General features: G+C 49.4%; 2 protein-coding genes across 2 annotated transcripts in view; both read right to left on the bottom strand.

Annotated features, from left to right (window-relative positions):
* The window catches only part of LOC144597491 (G-protein coupled receptor 68-like), a 30,808-nt gene extending 21,124 nt beyond the window's left edge, over positions 1 to 9,684 (bottom strand). Inside the window, exon 1 of the mRNA XM_078406951.1 lies at positions 9,633 to 9,684. The gene's annotated coding sequence lies outside the window, so the exon portion shown is untranslated. The remainder of the gene's footprint in view (positions 1 to 9,632) is intronic.
* The window catches only part of gpr68 (G protein-coupled receptor 68), a 43,150-nt gene extending 23,258 nt beyond the window's left edge, over positions 1 to 19,892 (bottom strand). The window contains exon 1 of the mRNA XM_078406953.1: positions 19,774 to 19,892. The gene's annotated coding sequence lies outside the window, so the exon portion shown is untranslated. The remainder of the gene's footprint in view (positions 1 to 19,773) is intronic.
* Positions 19,893 to 21,098: the final 1,206 nt, after the last annotated feature.

Here is a 21,098-nt window from a genome sequence, read left to right on the forward strand (position 1 = left end):
AGCGTCCAACGGCACTGGGCCTCCACTCCCTGGAGTTTACAAGGTTGAGGGGGGACCTCATTGAAACTCACAGAATAATGAAAGGTATAGATAGAGTGGATGTGGAGAGGATGTTTCCACTGGTGGGAGAGTCCAGGACCAGAGGTCACAGCCTCAGAATTAAAGGGCGTTCTTTCAGAAAGGAGGTGAGGAGGAACTTCTTTAGTCAGAGGGTGGTGAATCTGTGGAACTCATTGCCACAGAGGGCTGTGGGGGCCATGTCAGTGGATATTTTTAAGGCAGAGATAGACAAATTCCTGATCAGAACGGGTGTCAAGGGTCATGGGGAGAAGGCAGGAAAATGGGATTAGGAGGCAGAGATCAGCCATGATTGAATGGCGGAGTGGACTCGATGGGCCGAATGGCCTAATTCTACTCCTATAACTTGTGAGCGGTTGGGCAGACTTGGATTGTTTTCTCTGGGACATCAGAGGCTGAGGGGAGACCTGATAGAAGTATATACTGTAACATTATGAGAGGGATAGATAGGGTAGACAGTCAGAACCTTTACCCCAGACTGGAAATGTCAAAGACGAGAGAACACAACATGTACAATATTATCCAATTTCACTGACCAGCACACAAACAAAACCTTTTCGCTGTATCACAATAAATGTCATAATAGGAAACCAGTACCAATATTAATAGCTTTGAGGTGAGATGCTAAAAGTTTAAAGGAACTTTATTGAAACATATAAGATAATTAGGGGATTGGACACATTAGAGGCAGGAAACATGTTCCCAATGATGGGGGAGTCCAGAACAAGGGGCCACAGTTTAAGAATAAGGGGTAGGCCATTTAGAACGGAGATGAGGAAGAACTTTTTCAGTCAGAGAGTTGTGAAGGTGTGGAATTCTCTGCCTCAGAAGGCAGTGGAGGCCAGTTCGTTGGATGCTTTCAAGAGAGAGCTGGATAGAGCTCTTAAGGATAGCGGAGTGAGGGAGTATGGGGAGAAGGCAGGAACGGGGTACTGATTGAGAGTGATCAGCCATGATCGCATTGAATGGCGGTGCTGGCTCGAAGGGCTGAATGGCCTCCTCCTGCACCTATTGTCTATTGTCTATTGAAATGTTGGTGGCGCAATTTTAGTTTAGTTTTGAGATACAGCGCGGAAACAGGCCCCTCAGCCCACCAAGCCCGCGCCGACCAGCGATTAACACTATCCTACACCCACTAGGGACAAATTTCTACATTTATCAAGCCAATTAACCTACAAACCTGCACGTCTCTGGAGTGTGGGAGGAAACCGAAGATGTCGGAGAAAACCCGCGCAGGTCACGGGGAGAACGTACAAACTCCGTACAGACGGCACCCGTGGATGGAACCTGGGTCTCCGGCGCTGCATTCGCTGTAAGGCGGCAACTCTACCGCTGCGCCACCGTGATCGTGACATCTTATACCCAGAGGGTGGTGGGTGCCTGGAACACGCTGCCAGGGGTGGTGGTGGAGGCATGTCAAGTGTACCGAGGTACCGAGGTACAGTGAAAAGCTTTGTTTTGCATGCTATCCAATCAAATCAGACAGATGCAATGTCCAAACAAGGAACTGCAGGTGCAAGTTTATAACAACAAAAAAGTCATAAAGTACTGGAGTAACTCAGCGGGTCAGGCAGCATCTCTAGAGAACATTGATAGGTGACGTTTCAGGTTCGGACCCTTCTTCAGATGGATTGCAGAGGAGGGAGAAAATGCTGGAAGAGAGGAGGGGCAGGTGAGGGGGATACAGGTGAGGGGGATACAGGTGAGGGGGATACAGGTGAGGGGGATACAGGTGAGGGGGATACAGGTGAGGGGGATACAGGTGAGGGGGATACAGGTGAGGGGGGTTTGACGCAGTCATTTTCCAATCATCTGCTTATCAGCAGCCTCCCACACCTGTATCCACCTATTACCAGCCAGGCTTTGTCCCGCCCCCCCTCCTCTCTTCCACCTTTCTTCCTCCCTACTACCATTAGTCTGCAGAAGGGTCCCGACCTGAAACGTCACCTATCCTTGTCTTCCAGAGATGCTGCCTGACCCGCTGAGTTACTCCAGCACTTGGTGTCTTTATCAGAGAGATACAATCAGATCAAAGTCGGATGCAATAGGTGGAGCAAAGGAAAGCATAGGAAGGAACTGCAGATGCTGGTTTAAACCGAAGATAGACACAAAACTGAAGATAGACACAAAAAGCTGGGCGTATCTCAGCGGGACAGGCAGCATCTCTGCAGAGAAGGAATGGGTGACATTTCCGGTCAGAAGGGTCTCGACCCGAAACGTCACCCATTTCTTCTCTCCAGAGATGCTGCCTGTTCCGCTGAATGACTCCAGCTTTTTGTGTCTATCTTAGGTAGAGCAAAGGGGACTATAGTTCTCAGGACGTCCCGAGCCTGTGGCATGGTTACACATGGGCCACCCAGTCAAACCCCCCTCTCACACTGACCCAGCACATTCCATGAGCAGAGAGGGATTATCCCATCTTCCAGCCAACTTTGTTCACTTCCCGAAGATAGACACAAAATGCTGGAGTAACTCAGCGGGACAGGCAGCATCTCTGGAGAGAAGGAATGGGTGACGTTTCGGGTCGAGACCCTTCTTCAAACCTGAACAGTCTCGACCCGAAACGTCACCCATCCCATCTCTCCAGAGATGCTGCCTGTCCCGCTGAGTTACTCCAGCATTTTGTGTCTATCTTCGGTTTAAACCAGCATCTGCAGTTCCTTCCTACACATTTGTTCACTTCACGTCGGGGAAATTCCTGCCATCGGCACCCACAACACAAAATGCTGGAGGAACTCAGCGGGTCGGGCAGCATCTGTGGAGGGACATGGACAGAAGGTGGGTCCCGACCCATCCCATCTCTCCAGAGATGCTGCCTGTAGGGGCCATTTATGTTTAGGATAGCTACTGTTGGCATATTATATTATTTTGTCTAGTTATATCTTGCCGTGTTATTTTGGACACTTAGGGGCGGTCATTTAGACGCACGGGGTGGTGTATATATATGGGGATAAAGGTCTAGCAATTATAGACCTATTAGTTTGACGTCTGTGGTGGGAAAATTAATGGAAAAGATACTTAGGGACAATATATATAATTATTTGGATAATCAAGGCCTGATTAGAAACAGTCAACATGGATTTGTGCCTGGAAGGTCATGTTTGACTAATCTTCTTGAATTTTTTGAAGAGGTTACCAGGGAAATTGATAAGGGCAAGGCTGTGGATGTTGTCTATATGGACTTCAGTAAGGCATTTGACAAGGTTCCACATGGAAGGTTGATTAAGAAGGTTAAATCGTTGGGTATTAATAGTGAGGTTGCAAGATGGATTCAACAATGGCTGAATGGGAGATACCAGAGGGTAACGGTTGACAATTGTATGTCAGGTTGGAGGCCAGTGTCTAGTGGAGTACCCCAAGGATCTGTGTTGGGTCCACTGTTGTTTGTCATTTACATTAATGATCTGGATGATGGTGTGGCAAATTGGATTAGTAAATATGCAGATGATACTAAGATAGGTGGAGTAGTTGATAGTGAGGTAGATTTTCAAAGTCTACAGAGAGACTTGGGCCTTTTGGAAGGGTGGGCTGAAAGATGGCAGATGGAGTTTAATGCTGATAAGTGTGAGGTGCTGCATTTTGGTAGGACAAATCAAAATAGGACGTACAGGGTAAATGGTAGGGAATTGAGGAATGCAGTGGAACAGAGGGATCTGGGAATAACTGTGCATTGTTCCCTGAAGGTGGAATCTCATGTGGATAGGGTGGTGAAGAAGGCGTTTGGTATGCTTGCCTTTATAAATCAGAGCATCGAGTATAGAAGTTGGGATGTAATGTTAAAATTGTACAGGGCATTGGTGAGGCCGAATCTGGAGTATGGTGTGCAGTTCTGGTCGCCAAATTATAGGAAGGATGTCGACAAAATGGAGAGGGTACAGAGGAGATTTACTAGAATGTTGCCTGGGTCAGCACTGGGTCCCGGACAAAGTTTCTTCCAGCGATCGCTCCTCGATCAACTCCCGGTAGATGTGCGGGCCCAGCCTTACATCCACCGCCGCACGCACCGCGCTAGGAGGCGGGGTAAACGCGCGTGAACATTCGAAAATTTAAAAAACCTCCGCCGCGCTCATGCAACAGCGGCCTACCTCGCCCAGCGCTGCGAAGTCGGACCTGGTCGACCTTACAGCTCCATCCACCGGCGCTCCCTCGAGCTCAGGTATGCCGCTCTTCGACCGATCATCCCGGTCCCTGGACTGCCTGCCCGTGGGCTCCCAGCAAGGCCATCTGTGAAGCGCAGCGGCGTGGTCTCCCTGAACCTCCGCCCGCTGGCGTGGGAGCCGCTACCGGACCGAAGCTCACCTGCTGTCCCTGCTGTCCCTGCTAAAGTGGCCCTGATCAACGTAAGATCCCTACAGAACAAGACCTTCATCCTCAACGACTTCTTCATCACCCGTGGATTGGACTTCTTACTGCTCACAGTATCCTGGCTTAACCCTGGTGAGCTTGCTCCACTCGTGGAACTCTGTCCTGATAACTGTCACTTCTTCACCTCGCCTAGGCTCTCCGGACGCGGTGGGGGCTTAGCCACTGTGTTTAAGAAACATTTCAACTGCCGCCTCCTTGAACGCTGATCATTTCTCCAGTTTCGAGGTGCAACTAATTAAAGTAGGCCTAGCCTATCCCCTCTTAATTGTTCTTGTGTATCGCCCACCAAAAATGCATAAGGACTTCATCACCCAATTTGCTGATCTGATTTCTAGCATTTTGCCCAAATTTGACCAGATCATGATTCTTGGTGACTTTAATATTCATGTTTGCTGTCCCACTAAGCCTCTTGTGAGTGAATTTATGCACCTGGTTGAGTCCTTCAATCTGACTCTTCACACCACGGGACCCACTCACAAGTTAGGCCATACTCTCGACCTAGTGTTATCGTCCGGATTCCCAATCAACAACATTGAAACTACTGAAGCCTGTCTATCGGACCACAGCGCTATCATTTTTGACGCATCTCTGCCTTTATCTCCCGCAAAATCTCATCTCCCTGTTCGCTACTCCCGCGACATAAATTCATTGACTGCCAGTAAATTCTCCGAGGCTCTCACAGCTGCCCCCAACATCTGCACGTTGGCATTGATGGCACTGCCCTGAGCTGGTTCGCTTCGTACCTCAAAGATAGGAGTTTCGCCATCAACATAGGCAGTTATTCCTCTGCTCCAGCTAGCCTCTCCTGCGGAGTTCCACAAGGCTCCATCCTAGGCCCCATTCTCTTCTCTCTATACATGCTCCCCCTTGGCCAAATCATTCAAAGGCACGGCATTTCTTTCCACTGCTATACCGATGACACTCAGCTTTACCTCCCCCTGAAACCCAACAACCAGTCAAATTTAAACAGCCTCTCACACTGCCTTGGGGACATAAAATGTTGGATGGCACAGAACTTCCTCCAATTAAATGAGAGCAAGTCTGAGGTCATCCTATTCGGCCGCCCCCCGACTCCATCAAACTGATAACAGGCAGTCTTGGAAGCCTATCCTGCCTAGTCAAATCGCATGTCAAAAACCTCGGCATGATATTTGACTGCATTAAAATTTGATAAGCAAGTCAACGCTGTGGTAAAAGCCAGCTTCTTCCAACTTCGAACCATAGCTAAAATCAAACCTTTCCTCCAATTCGACGACACAGAAAAAATCATTCACGCTTTCATTTCCTCCCGCCTAGACTACTGCAACTCCCTATACACTGGGATCAGCCAAACTTCCCTGTCCCGCCTGCAACTGGTCCAAAACGCCGCAGCGAGACTCCTGACGGGTACCCGTAAAAGGGACCACATCACCCCGATTCTGGCCTCTCTCCACTGGCTCCCTGTACGGTACAGAATCAACTTCAAGCTCCTCCTATTCACGTATAAAGCCCTAAATGGACACTCCCCCCCCCACATCAAAAATCTTCTAACCCCCCTCTCTAACTCCAGGTCCCTCAGATCGGCCGACTTGGGGCTACTCACTATCCCGCGGTCTAGGCTTAAACTCAGGGGTGACCGCGCTTTTGCGGTTGCAGCTCCTAGACTGTGGAACAGCATCCCTCTCCCCATCAGAACTTCCCCCTCCATCGACTCCTTTAAGTCCAGGCTCAAAACATATTTCTACTCCCTAGCGTTTGAGGCTCATTGAGGAGGCGCTGTGAACTGTTTGCGTGCTACTGTATGTTTTCATTTTTTACTATTGGAACCTAATCAGATGTACAGCACTTTGGTCAACGTGGGTTGTTTTTAAATGTGCTATACAAATAAAATTGACTTGACTTGACTTGACTTGACTTGACTTAGGCTACAGAGAGAGGTTGAACAGGTTGGGTCTTTATTCTTTGGAGCGTAGAAGGTTGAGGGGGGACTTGATAGAGGTTTTTAAAATTTTGAGAGGGACGGACAGAGTTGACGTGGGTAGGCTTTTCCCTTTGAAAGTGGGGAAGATTCCAACAAGGGGACATAGCTTCAGAATTGAGGGACAAAGGTTTAGGGGTAACATGAGGGGGAACTTCTTTACTCAGAGGGTGGTGGCTGTATGGAATGGGCTTCCGGTGGAAGTGGTGGAGGCTGGCTCGATTTTATTATTTAAGAGTAAATTGGATAGGTATATGGATAAGAGGGGATTAGAGGGTTATGGTCTGAGTGCAGGTAGATGAGACTAGGTCAGGGAGAGTGGTCGGCGTGGACTGGTAGGGCCGAACGGGCCTGTTTCCATGCTGTAGTTGTTATATGTTATATGTTATATGTTATAAAGGACTGGGAGAGCATACAGTTCTCAGCAGACCTGGGCAGACCTGGACAGACCAACGACTGGACCCAGACCAGGGACCAGACCTGGGACAGAGCAGCCAGCTACAACGTGTATGCGGAATAAAGAAAGTCTGGTATGTTCATCTCCTTGTTGGTACAACTACTTCAAAAAGCAACCAATTAAACGGGAAATAACGACTGGAAGATCTGTTCGGTTGGGTCTGTGTACGATCACTCTGACTCCCTGTGCAGCAATGGCAAGTAGAAAAGAAGTCACTGCCTGATCCGCTGAGGTACTCCAGCACTTGGAGTTTATCTTCAGTATGAATCAGCCAGCGCCTGCAGTTCCTTGCTACACAGACGTCCTTTCAGGTCGTGGAAACCCACACCTGGCGCATGCTGAGACCCAGTACATCCTCTTTCCAGTGACCACTACTGCTTTACACAGAAGTGGCTCACCTCTGTCACTCTCTTCACCAGCTGTGTGACTTCTACATCTCGCACCAACTCACAGCCACCTCTCCACAAAGAATGTAAAGCCAGCAAAGTCCGATTAGCAATTGGAATGTCCTATCTATGATCAGACTCTCTCTCTCTCTCTCTCTCTCTCTCTCTCTCTCTCTCTCTCTCTCTCTCTCTCTCTCTCTCTCTCTCTCTCTCTCTCTCTCTCTCTCTCTCTCTCTCTCTCCCCCCTCCCTCCCTCCCTCCCTCCCTCCCTCCCTCCCTCCCTCCCTCCCTCCCTCCCTCCCTCCCTCCCTCCCTCCCTCCCTCCCTCCCTCCCTCCCTCCCTCCCTCCCTCCCTCCCTCCCTCCCTCCCTCCCTCCCTCCCCCCCTCCCCCCCTCCCCTCTCCCCCCCTCCCCCCCTCCCCTCTCCCCCCCTCCCCCTCTCCCCCCCTCCCCTCTCCCCCCCTCCCCCTCTCCCCCTCTCTCCCCCTCTCTCCCCCTCTCTCCCCCTCTCTCCCCCTCTCTCCCCCTCCCTCCCTCTACCTCTCTCTACCTCTCTCTACCTCTCTCTCCCTCCCCCTCCCAATTCGCACTAGCTTCCTGTTTCCACCCAACATACCGCTAACAATGGCCTGTTTCTTTTATCATCGGTATTTTTTGCATATCTTTTATTCATTGTTCTTTATCTCTCCACATCATCGTCTATATCTTTCGTTTCCCTTATCCCTAACCAGTCTGAAGAAGGGTCTCGACCTGAAATGTCACCCATTCCTCCTCTCCAGAGATGTTGCCTGTCCCGCTGAGTAACTCCAGCTTTTTGTGTCTATCTTCGGTTTAAACCGGCATCTGCAGTTCCTTACGACACATATTCCCTTATCGTGTATCTGTACACTGTAAATGTCTCGATTGTAATCGTGTGTTGTCTTTCCGCTGACTGGTTAGCACGCAACAAAAGCTTTTCACTGTACGTCGGTACACGTAACAATAAACTAAACTGAAAATGAATTACAGCGCGCTGGATTAACTCAGCGGGTCAGGCAGCATCTGTGGAGAACATGGATAGGTGACGTTTCACAGAGTGCTGGATTAACTCAGCGGGTCAGGCACCATCTGTGGAGAACATGGATAGGTGACGTTTCACAGAGTGCTGGATTAACTCAGCGGGTCAGGCAGCACCTGTGGAGAACATGGATAGGTGACGTTTCACAGAGTGCTGGAGTAACTCAGCGGGTCAGGCAGCATCTGTGGAGAACATGGATGGGTGACGTTTCAGGTCGGGACCCTTCTGCAGTCTGAAGAGGTCTCCTGACCCGAAACGTCACCTATCCATGTTCTCCAGAAATCCTGTCTGATCCGCTGAATTACTCCAGCACTCTGTGAAACGTCACCTATCCATGTTCTCCACAGATGCTGCCTGACCCGCTGAGTTACTCCGGCACTTTGTGTCTTTTTTTGTAAATTGCCATCTGCAGTTGCCCCGACAAGGGATTCTTGGCAGGGAAAGTCCCGATGTTCTTGGTAATCGTGTGGTCACTTGTGAAACTGCCCTGGTGCTGGCATTTAGCTAGTTTCACCCTGGGTACATCAAAGAGAAGTTAACATTGAACAGATGCTACCTGCCCTGCTGAATATCCACTAGACTTTTAAATCTATTTCCGATTTCCAGCTTCTGCTATTTCCTGCAGAAACGAGGAACTGCAGATGCTGGTTTTGAACAAAAAAAGGCACAAAGTGCTGGAGTAACTCAGCAGGTCAGGCAGCATCTCTGGAGAACATGTACACAAAGTGCTGGAGTAACTCAGTGGGTCAGGTAGCATCTCTGGAGAACACGGACAGACACAAAGTGCAGGAGTAACTCAGCGGGTCAGGCAGCATCTCTGGAGAACATGTACACAAAGTGCTGGAGTAACTCAGCGGGTCAGGCAGCATCTCTGGAGAACATGGACAGGTACAAAGTGCTGGAGTAACTCAGCAGGTCAGGCAGCATCTCTGGAGAACATGTACACAAAGTGCTGGAGTAACTCAGCAGGTCAGGCAGCATCTCTGGAGAACATGTACAGGCACAAAGTGCTGGAGTAACTCAGCAGGTCAGGCAGCATCTCTGGAGAACATGGACAGGTACAAAGTACTGGAGTAACTCAGCAGGTCAGGCAGCATCTCTGGAGAACATGTACAGGCATTAAGTGCTGGAGTAACTCAGCAGGTCCTGGCAGTATCTCAGGAGAACATGGATCGGTGACATTTCCCTTCTTCAGAACTCCAGCACTTTGTGTCTTTTTTTCTGCTATTTCTTTTCGTTTGCCCTTTGGTGAACACAACCATCCCCTCTAATCATTCTCTAAAACAATCGAAAGCCAGTCTCAGTCAGTAAAATGAACGCAAAAAGACTCACGTGGGTGGGTTCCTCTGTTTTTCCGTCTCAGGCTGATGCAGATTTGAGTTCAGACCCGCGGAGAACAACGAAAGTCGACTGACAGACAACAAGGGGTGAAGATATTTACACGGCAGCCTTGCCAACAGACCAAAGGAAAGGGGAGCGTTGAAAAGTAAACAGTTTGAACAAAACTCGCAGGGTGGGGCAGCATGTGTGTAAGCTTCTAATGACTGCTCTTCAAGAGTCTGAATGAGTCAGTCCTTTTACTGCCTGGAATAAAATTAATCCAAGCAGAGGTGGAAACATAGACGCTGGTTGGCTTTGGCATCTGGACCCAGAGGGTGTGTTTAAATACCGTCTAATAATGTGTGTGTGTGTCAGAACAGAGAGACCAGGAAGCACTGGGTTTATGAACTGCTGTGGTGAAAGCCTAGAATGTGCAGAAGGGCAGGAATGAAAGAAAACCAGGGGGGGGGGAAGGAAATTCAAGGGGGGTGGGGAGGGTGGGCACAATGGTCGTAGTCTGTTGCAACATGTGGGATGGGATTTGGGAATTATAACGCTCTGATTTTTTTTTTAAATGTTCCACTTCGCCACCAGCTACCAAGACAAGTCAGACCAATAGACAATAGGTGCAGGAGGAGGCCATTCAGCCCTTCGAGCCAGCACCGCCATTCAATGTGATCATGGCTGATCATTCTCAATCAATACCCCGTTCCTGCCTTCTCCCCATACCCCCTGACTCCGCTATCTTTAAGAGCTCTATCTAGCTCTCTCTTGAATGCATTCAGAGAATTGGCCTCCACTGCCTTCTGAGGCAGAGAATGCCACAGATTTACAACTCTGACTGAAAAAGTCAAGTCAAGTCAAGTTTATTTGTCACATACATATACAAGATGTGCAGTGAAATGAAAGTGACAATGCCTGCGGATTGTGCTAAACTACAAAACACAATAGAATATATTTTTTTAACACAAAAATAAATTAATTCAATAAATTAAATGAGTCCCTGGTGATATGAGAGTTAACAGTCCTGATGGCCTGTGGGAAGAAACTCCGTCTCATCTTCTTCGTTTTCACAGCGTGACAGCGGAGGCGTTTGCCTGACCGTAGCAGCTGGAACAGTCCGTTACTGGGGTGGTAGGGGTCCCTCATGATCTTGCTTGCTCTGGATCTGCACCTCCTGATGTATAGGTCCTGCAGGGGGTCGAGTATAGTTCCCATGGTGCGTTCAGCCGAACGCACTACTCTCTGCAGGGCCATCCTGTCCTGGGCAGAGCTGTTTCCCAAACCAGATTGAGATGTTGCCGGACAAGATGCTCTCTACAGCCCCAGAGTAGAAGCACTGAAGGATCCTCAGAGAGACTCTGAATTTCCTCAGCTGTCTGAGGTGGTAAAGGTGCTGCTTTGCCTTACTCACCAGTGCGGCAATGTGTGTTGTCCATGTCAGATCCTCTGTGATGTGGACTCCCAGGTATAAAAAGTTTTTCCTCATCTCCGTTCTAAATGACCTACCCCTTATTCTTAAACTTTGGCCCCTGGTTCTGGACTCCCCCAACATCGGGAACATATTTCCTGCCTTTAGCTTGTCCAGTCCCTTAATAATCTTATATGTTTCAATAGGATCCCCTCTCATCCTTCCAAATTCCAGTGTATACAAGCCTAGTCGCTCCAGTCTTTCAACATATGACAGTCCCGCCATTCCGGGAATTAACCTCGTGAACCTTCCAATTCCCTCTAGAGGTTAGAGTGTGGGAACAGGAGGAATAGGGTTGGGACTGGGCCATTCAGCCCATCCAGTCTGCCCCTTCCTTACCAGTGGTCACGGAGACACACAGCACGGACACAGGCCATTCGGCCTCACTCGTCCATGTCGACCTAGATGCCCCCATTTAGTTTTAGTTTTAGTTTTAGAGATACAGTGCGGAAACAGGCCCTTCGGCCCACCGAGTCCGTGCCGACCAGCGATCCCGCACACTAACATTATCCCCCACACACGAGGGACAATTTACATTTTTCGTGCCAAGCCAGTTAAGCTACAAACCTGTACGTCTTGGGAGTGTGGGAGGAAACCGGAGATCTCGGAGAAAACCCACGCAGGTGGGACTGGTGTAGATGGGGTGTGTTGGTCGGCATGTGCAAGTTGGGCCGAAGGGCCTGTTTCCACGCTGTATGACTCTCTGGCAAATGTGGGCAGGTGGGAATGGAGTAGTTTAGAGATACAGCACAGAAACAGGCCCTTCGGCCCACACTAACACTACCCCACACACACTGGGGACACTTTATAATTTTTGCCAAGCCAATTAACCTACAAACCTGTATGTCCTTGGAGTGTGGGAGGAAACCGAAGATCTCGGAGAATATCACGGAGAACGTGCAAACTCCGTACAGACAGCACCCGTAGTCGGGATCGAACCCGGGTCTCTGGCGCTGTAAAGCAGCAGCTCTACCCGCTGCGCCACCGTGCGTCATCTCAGCAACTCCCAAACACAAAGTGGTGGAGGAACTCAGTGGGTCAACAGTAATCTTCTTCCGTCTGAACAAGGTTCCTGACCCAAACCTTCACCTATCGGTGTCCTCCAGAGATGTTGCCTGACCTGTTGAGTTCCTCCAGCACTTGGTGTTTTGCTCAAGGTTCCAGCACCTGCAGTTCCTTCTCTAAGCTAGTCCCACTTGCCCGTGTTTGGTCCATATTCCTCTAAATCTTTCCTATCCAATTGTCTTTTAAATGTTCTCACTGTACTTGCACAGTCTTTTTTTAAACCCAGAATAGGGCGAATCAAGCAGGTTTATGGTGAGGGGAGGAAGATTTAATAGGAACCTGAGGGGTAACTTTTTCACACAGAGGGTGGTGGGTGTATGGAACGAGCTGCCAGAGGAGGTAGTTGAGGCTGGTAATATAACAACATTTAAAAGACACTTAGACAGGTACATGAATAGAGAAGGAGTTGGTGGCCGTTCCTGGAGACCGGCCCAGTGCTTTAACATCGTGGAGCTGCGATCCTTTGCCGGGGATCGACTGTGGAGGGCTCCAACCGCGGGGCCTGTGGACTTTAACACCGTGAAGCCCGCGGTCTCTGGTAAGAAGAGGCCGACTCGGGAGCTCCATGCCGCGGGGAGTGTTTCAACCGTCCCGACGCGGGGAGTTACGATCATCCCGACGCGAGGGCCTCCGACAGTTGGCAGCGGCGACCACGGACGGTTCAACAGCCCCGACCGCGGGTGAACAAAGAGGAAGTAGACACAAAATGCTGGAGTAACTCAGCAGGTCATATTCTTTTTTTTCCTTTTTTTTTCTTCATATTTTAGATACGCGCGGAAACAGGCCTTTTTGGCCCACCAGGTCCGCACCGCCCAGCGATCCCCGCACACTAACACTATCCTACACCCACTAGGGACAATTTTTACATTTACCCAGTCAATTAACCTACATACCTGTACGTCTTTGGAGTGTGGGAGGAAACCCACGCAGGTTACGGGGAGAACGTACAAACTCCTTACAGTACAGCGCCCGTAGTCAGGATCGAACCTGAGTCTCCGGCGCTGCATTCGCTGTAAAGCAGCAACTCTACCGCTGCGCTACCGTGCCGCCCGGGTCAGGCAGCATCTCAAGAGAGAAGGAATGGGCGACGTTTCGGGTCGAGACCTTTCTTCAGGTCTCGACCCGAAACGTCGCCCATTCCTTCTCTCTTGAGATGCTGCCTGACCCGCTGAGTTACCCCAGCATTTTGTGTCTACCTCCGATTTAAACCAGCATCTGCAGGTTTTTTTCCTGAACAAAGAGGAAGCTGTTTGAACTTTATTGCCTTCCATCACAGTGTGGAATGTGGAATCCGCTGTGGTGGATGTTCATGTTAAATTTTATTTTATGTGGCTGTGTGTCTTGGTGCTTTTTACTTAGTATGGTAACTCAAATTTCACTGTACCTTAATTGGTACAAGTGACAATAAATTAAATCTTAAATCTTGAATCTGACAGGTTTGGAGGAACATGGGCCAAACACGAGCAAATGGGACTATCTGAGATGGGGCATTTTGGGGGCATGGATGAGTTGGGTATGTTTCCGTGTTGTGTGACTCGATGAATTCTATGTGGGAGCCTCCACACCCTTCAGGGTAGATAGTTCCAAAGGTCTACTCTCGTGTGAATGAAGACATCTCTCTTCATCTCAGTCCTTCTCATTCTGATGGGGGTATGGGGAGAAGGCAGGAACGGGGTACTGATTGAGAATGATCAGCCATGATCACATTGAATGGCGGTGCTGGCTCGAAGGGCCGAACGGCCTCCTCCTGCACCTATTGTCTATTGTCTATTGAGACGGTGACCGCTGTTTCTCGACTCCACAGCCAAAGGAAACATCTCCTTGCATCCAACATGATAAGAAGTTAATGTTTAAATGGGATTACCTCCAGAGAATTCAGGCGGGCAGAGTTCAAGTCTCTCCTCATATAGCCAATCCACTATCCCAAAAAGGAACTCTAGCAAATGCGTGATTCCCTCCCTACATGGCAAGTACATTTACCATGAGATAAAGAAACAAAACAATATTCTGACTGCAGATAGAGAGACACAAAGTGCTGGAGTAACTCAGCGGGTCAGGCAGCATCTCAGGAGAGCGGGAATGGGTGACGTTTCGGGTTGAGACCCTTCTTCAGACTGATGTCAGGGGGGCGGGACAAAGGAAGGATATAGGTGGAGACAGGAAGATAGAGGGAGAACTGTGAAGGGGGAGTGGAAGAGAGGGACAGAGGAACTATCTAAAGTTGGAGAAGTCGATGTTCATACCGCTGGGCTGCAAGCTGCCCAAGCGAAATATGAGGTGCTGTTCCTCCAATTGTCTTTTATTGTCATGTGTACCAATTAAGATACAGTGAAATGCGAATTACCATACAGCCATACCAAAAAACGCAACAAGACACACAATAGACAATAGACAATAGGTGCTGGAATAGGCCATTCAGCCCTTCGAGCCAGCACCGCCATTCAATGTGATCATGGCTGATCATTCTCAATCAGTACCCCGTTCCTGCCTTCTCCCCATACCCCCTGACTCCGCTATCCTTAAGAGCTCTATCTAGCTCTCTCTTGAATGCATTCAGAGAATTGGCCTCCACTGCCTTAAGAGTGGAGGCCTATTCTCTGAATGCATTCAAGGGACACAATGACATAAAAGTTAACATAAACCAGCAGCACGGATTCCCCACATTGCTCACTGCGATGGAAGGCAATCAAGTCTAAACTTCTTCCCTCATTTTTCTCCCGCGGTCGGGGCAGTCGAACCATCCGTCAGGGCGATGGAAGGTTTGTGGGTTAATCGTCTTGGTATAAATGTAAATTGTCCCGAATGTGTAGGATAGTATTAACGTGCGGTGATCGCTGGTTGGTGCGGACTCGGTGGGAAGAAGGGTCTATTTCTGCACTGTATCTCTAAACTGACAATTAGTGAACGTGGTTTAGTGAATTAGTGAAAGCAGAACCTTCAGCAACACTTACTCACCTTTCCTCAATCCTCCTGATCTGAGGGGAGGGGTAAAGCATCAAAGCCGTGGGGTGGGACCGGAGTTTAGTTTAGTTTAGTTTAGAGATACAGCACAGAAACAGGCCCTTTGGCCCACCGGGTCCCCGCCGACCAGCGATCCCCTCACACTAACACTATCCTACACGCACTAGGGACAATTTACATTTAAACCAAGCCAATTAACCTACAAACCTGCACCAAGTGCCTGTTTCTATGCTGTACCTCGAAACCAAACTAATCCATCAAGCTATTGATTATAGACAATAGGCAATAGGTGCAGGAGGAGGCCATTCAGCCCTTCGCGCCAGCACCGCCATTCACTGTGATCATGGCTGATCATCCACAATCAGTACCCCGTTCCTGCCTTCTCCCCATATCCCCTGACTTCCGCTATCTCTAAGAGCTCTATCTAGCTCTCTCTTGAATCCAATCAGAGACTTGGCCTCCATTGCCTTCTGAGGCAGTGAATTCCACAGATTTACAACTCTCTGACTGGAAAAGTTTTTCCTCATCTCCGTTCTAAATGGCCTACTCCTTATTCTTAAACTGTAGCCCCTGGTTCTGGACTCCCCCAACATTGGGAACATGTTTCCTGCCTCTAACGTATCCAACCCCTTAATAATCTTATATGTTTCGATAAGATCTCCTCTCATCCTTTTAAATTCCAGTGTATACAAGCCTAGCCGCTCCAATCTTTCAACATAAGACAGTCCCGCCATTCCGGGAATTAACCTAGTAAACCTACGCTGCACGCCCTCAATAGCAAGAATATCCTTCCTCAAATTTGGAGACCAAAACTGCGCACAGTACTCCAGGTGCGGTCTCACTAGGGCCCTGTACAACTGCAGAAGGACCTCTTTGCTCCTATACTCAACTCCTCTTGTTATGAAGGCCAACATTCCATTGGCTTTCTTCACTGCCTGTTGTACCTGCATGCTTCATTACAGTGACCGATGCACTAGGATACTAAGTGGTGTTAGTGGTGTTTTAAATAGACACATGGATCTGCAGGGAATGGAGGGATATGGTACGCGTGCGGATAGAGGGGATTAGCTTAACACAGTTTAGTTTATTGTCACGTGTACCGAGGTACAGTGAAAAACATTTGTTGCGCGCTATCCAGTCATCGGAAAGATAATACATGATTACAATCGAGCCGTTCACAGTGTACAGATAAATAGAGTCTGAAGAAGGGTCTCGACCCGAAACGTCACGCATTCCTTCTCTCCAGAGATGCTGCTTGTCCCACTGAGTTACTCCAGCACTTTGTGTCTACCTTCGATTTAAACCAGCATCTGCAGTTCCTTCCTATACATGATAAGTAACGTATGCAAGGGACATAAGTTATGCAAGGGGCATCATGTTCAGCACAAACATTATGGGCCGAAGGGCCTGTTTCTGTGCTGAATGACTCCATAACTATTATATTTGGCATGGACATTGTGGGCCGAAGGGCCTGTTTCCGTTCTGGATGACTATCATGTATGGCACAGACAGTGTGGGCCAAAGGGCCTGTTTCTGTGCTGAATGACTCCAAAACTATTATATTTGGCATGGACATTGTGGGCCGAAGGGCCTGTTTCCCTGCTGGATAACTCTATGACTCTATCATGTATGGCACAGATATTGTGTCCCTGCTGTGCTGTACCCTCAATGTTTTCTTTGTGTAGGAAGGAACTGCAGATGCCGTTTTAAACCGAAGATAGACACAAAAAGCTGGAGTAACTCAGCATCTGTGGAGAGGAGGAACGTGCGACGTTTCGTGTCGAGACCCTTCTTCAGACTGGTTAGGGAGCCATGACCATCCGAAACCAGTCTGAAGAAGGGTCTCGACTTGAAACGCCACCCATTCCTTCTCTCCACAGATGCTGCCTGTCCCCGCTGAGTTACTCCAGCTTTTTGTGTCTATCTTCGGTTTAAACAGGCATCTACTACAGTGCCTCCCTGCACAGCAGGAGAGGTCGGTTTCACATGTGGCCAGACGAGATTTAAAACAAACATGTTTGGCGTTACATTTTTGTGAGGTCAAACATATGCACAAAATAGTCAGTGAGTGGTGAAATCCTTCACGAGCCAAGAGTGTTTTGCCATCCGATGACCCAAACACAACTATGAAATTCTTGCTTGCAGCAGCACAACAGAATATGCAAACATAATACTTAGAAACATAGAAATACTCTGTAAACAAGAGAATAAACAAGAAAATATTTGAATAGTAAAAGGCCTGGATAGAGTGGATGTTGAGAGGATGTTTGCACTAGTGGCGGCACGGTGGCGCAGCGGTAGAGTTGCTGCCTTACAGCGAATGCAGCAAGGGTTCGATCCTGACTACGGGCGCTGTCTGTACGGAGTTTGTACGTTCTCCCCGTGACCTGCGTGGGTTTTCTACCAGATCTTCGGTTTCCTCCCACACTCCAAAGACGTGCAGGTATGCAGGTTAATTGCCTGGGCAAAATGTCAAAAAAAATTGTTCCTAGTGGGTGTAGGATAGTGTTAGTGTGCGGGGATCGCTGGGCGGCGCGGACCCGGTGGGCCGAAGGGCCTGTTTCTGCGCTGTATCTCTAAATCTAAAACAAAAATCTAGTGGGAGAGTCTAGGACCAGAGGGCACGGCCTCAGAATTAAAGGACGTTCCTTTAGGAAGGAAGGTCGAGACCTTGAGAGTCCCGAGGTGCTTTAAAGCCGGTGGATTAGTTGTGAGACATATTTTAACCTGGTCTGGTATTTTAGCTAACCACATGGAAGCATTTGCTCATCGTAATTGGCCTGTCTGTCTGGAGGCAGCCTCGGGGGGGGGGGGGGGGGGATGACTGATCTCAGAGGGAAGAGTAAAGAAAGTGTTCCTGGAAAGGAGCGTTGTTTGCTGCAGGAATTGTGTTGAAATTGTGGTTATTGTTCATTACAGCGACCGTGCGCAGGAAGGCGGAGTGTGTAGGCGCAGGCTTCAGACTCGCTCTGTCTCCCTGTGGTCAGATCTTGATAAAGCAATGACTACAGTGGAATTTCCCCCAACATAAAAACCCCCCACAAATTCTGAGAAGCCCCCCCACAAAAAAAAACAGAGACCGAGGCAAAATACGACCTTCCCATCAGCACCTTGAGTTACAGAACTGGTTAAACAGGCAAATAGGCACCAAATGCTGGAGTAACTTTTGGTTTAGTTTAGAGATACAGCGTGGAAACAGGCCCCTTCGGCCCACCGGGTCCGCGCCGCCCAGCGATCCCCGCACAATAACACTATCCTACACCCACTAGGGACAATTTTTACATTTACACCAAGCCAATTAACCTACAGATCGAAACGTATAAGATTGTTAAGGGGTTGGACACGTTAGAGGCAGGAAACATGTTCCCAATGTTGGGGGAGTCCAGAACAAGGGGCCACAGTTTAAGAATAAGGGGTAGGCCATTTAGAACGGAGATGAGGAAAAACGTTTTCAGTCAGAGAGTTGTGAATCTGTGGAATTCTCTGCCTCAGAAGGCAGTGGAGGCCAATTCTCTGAATGCATTCAAGAGAGAGCTAGATAGAGCTCTTAAGGATAGCGGAGTCAGGGGGTATGGGGAGAAGGCAGGAACGGGGTACTGATTGAGAATGATCAGCCATGATCACATTGAATGGTGGTGCTGGCTCGAAGGGCCGAATGGCCTCCTCCTGCACCTATTGCCTATTGTCTATTGGCGTGGACTCGGTGGGCCGAAGGGCCTGTTTCCATGCTTTATCTCTAAGGTCTAAGTACTCATCTAAGTTACCATCTCAGCGCTATGTTCTACTATTCCCAAGTGTACCGAGACACAATGAGAAACCTTGCCTTGTGTATCAGCCGGGCTCAGTCACGTTGTGCGTTGGAAGGAACTACAGATGCTGGTTGACTCCGAAGATAGACACAAAATGCTGGAGTAACTCAGCGGGACGTTCAGTATCTGTGGATTCCTTCTCTCCGTTCCTTCTCTCCACAGATGCTGCCTGCCCCGCTGAGTTACTCCAGCGTTTTGTGTGTCTATCTTCGGTGTCAACCAGCATCTGCAGTGCCTTTCTGCGCATTTCTGTCGCAAGCATTGGATTACAGAATCACAGATCATGTCTCTTTAAAATAACTTTTTGTCAAGTCCTTAACTTCGTTGCTTGCCTGCATAATTTTTGATTGGTTTAAGTTAACTTAACTCTAAATAAGTTAAGTTAAGGGGCGGCAGGGTTCGATCCCGACTACGGGCGCCGTCTGTACGGAGTTTGTACGTTCTCCCCGTGACCTGCGTGGGTTTTCCCCGAGATTGTTCGGTTTCCTCCCGCACTCCAAAGTCGTACAGGTCTGACAATATACAATAGACAATAGGTGCAGGAGGAGGCCATCCTTCTAAATTAATCCGTCCATCAATCAATCACCCCGTTCTCACTGGCTCCATGTTATCCCACTTCCTCATCCACTCCCTGCACACTAGGTGGCAATTTACAGAGGGCCGATTAGCACACACTTGTTTGGGATGTGGAAGGAAACATGGGTCACAGAACATGCAAACTCCACACAGTCAGCACCCGAGGCCAGGATCGAACCCGGTCTCTGTCTCTGTGAGGCAGCGGCTCTACCCGCTGCACCACCGGTGCGATAAAACATCACGCGTTGCAAATAAAAGTCAGAGCACCCACCTGAGGTAGAGATTGTTCTTGGCTTGGCACGGATCCTGGGGCCTGTGGACGTCAGGGTTGGGTCTGGGTGGGGGGTATCGGAGGTCCGCCTGTCCGTTTCTGGTGGGACCTTCCCTGCCCCAGACGAGGAAGCCCGTCAGCGACTGCTGAAGGCCACGTTCACCAGCAAACTGGCTGAGGTTTGGTGGGCGGTGTCGCGGTTCGACGGCCCGTGTGTCCCGGTCACTGTTTCTGGGCATTGACGTCTGCCGCCACGTTCTCGCTGAGGTCTGATGTGGAAATGGGGCGAAAGGACGCTTGCCCCAATATAGATGTTCATCTCCCTCCTACGTCGCCAAAGCCCCATTCCAGGGCTTCGAACCTTCTCAAACGGTGATGCATTCTACCTCCGCAAGCTCCCCCATCATTGGATTCACCAAATTCAAGTAATCCCCCCTCCCTCCCTCTCTTCCTTGCCCCCCCTACCCCCACCATCACACACAATTCTCCCACCACCCTAGTCACCCTGCTCCATCCCTCCCCTCCCCTCCCCCTCCCCCCTTCATACACTCATGAGAGGAATAGATCGGGTAGACGCACAGAGTCTCTTGCCCAGAGTAGGGGAATCGAGGACCAGAGGACACGGGTTCAAGGTGAAGGGGAAAAGATTTAATAGGGATTCGAGGGGTAACTTTTTCACACAGAGGGTGGTGGGTGTATGGAACAAGCTGCCAGAGGAGGTAGTTGAGGCTGGGACTATCCCATCGTTTAAGAAACAGTTGGGCAGGTACATGGATAGGACAGGTTTGGAGGGATATGGACCAAGCGCAGGCAAGTGGGACTAGTGTAGCTGGGACATTGTTGGCCGGTATGGGCGAGTTGGGCCGAAGGGCCTGTTTCCACACTGTATCACTCTGTGACTCTGTGAGTCATACGGCACAGAAACAGGCCCTTCGGCCCAACTGGTCCATGCTGATCAAGATGCCCCATCCAAGCTAGTCTAGTTTAGTTTAGAGATACAGAGTGGAAACAGGCGCACCGAGTCCATGCCAACCAGCGGTCACCCCACACACTAGCACTATCCCTGCACACTAGGGACAGTGTGAATAGGGACAGTGCTGAATCTAATTAACCTGCAAACCGGCACGTCTTTGGAGTGTGGGAGGAAACCGGAGCACCCGGAGAAAACCCACGCAGGTCACAGGGAGAAGGTACAAACTTCCTACAGACAGCGCCCGTAGTCAGGATCGAACCCGGGTTTCAGGCGCTGTGAGGCAGCAACTCTACCAGCCCTTACTGTGAATCATTCTCCTCTGTCCCTTTTACTAGCACAGGAAGTACAGCAC

The sequence above is a fragment of the Rhinoraja longicauda genome, chromosome 10, assembly GCF_053455715.1.
Source record: "Rhinoraja longicauda isolate Sanriku21f chromosome 10, sRhiLon1.1, whole genome shotgun sequence".
NCBI lineage: Eukaryota > Metazoa > Chordata > Chondrichthyes > Rajiformes > Arhynchobatidae > Rhinoraja > Rhinoraja longicauda.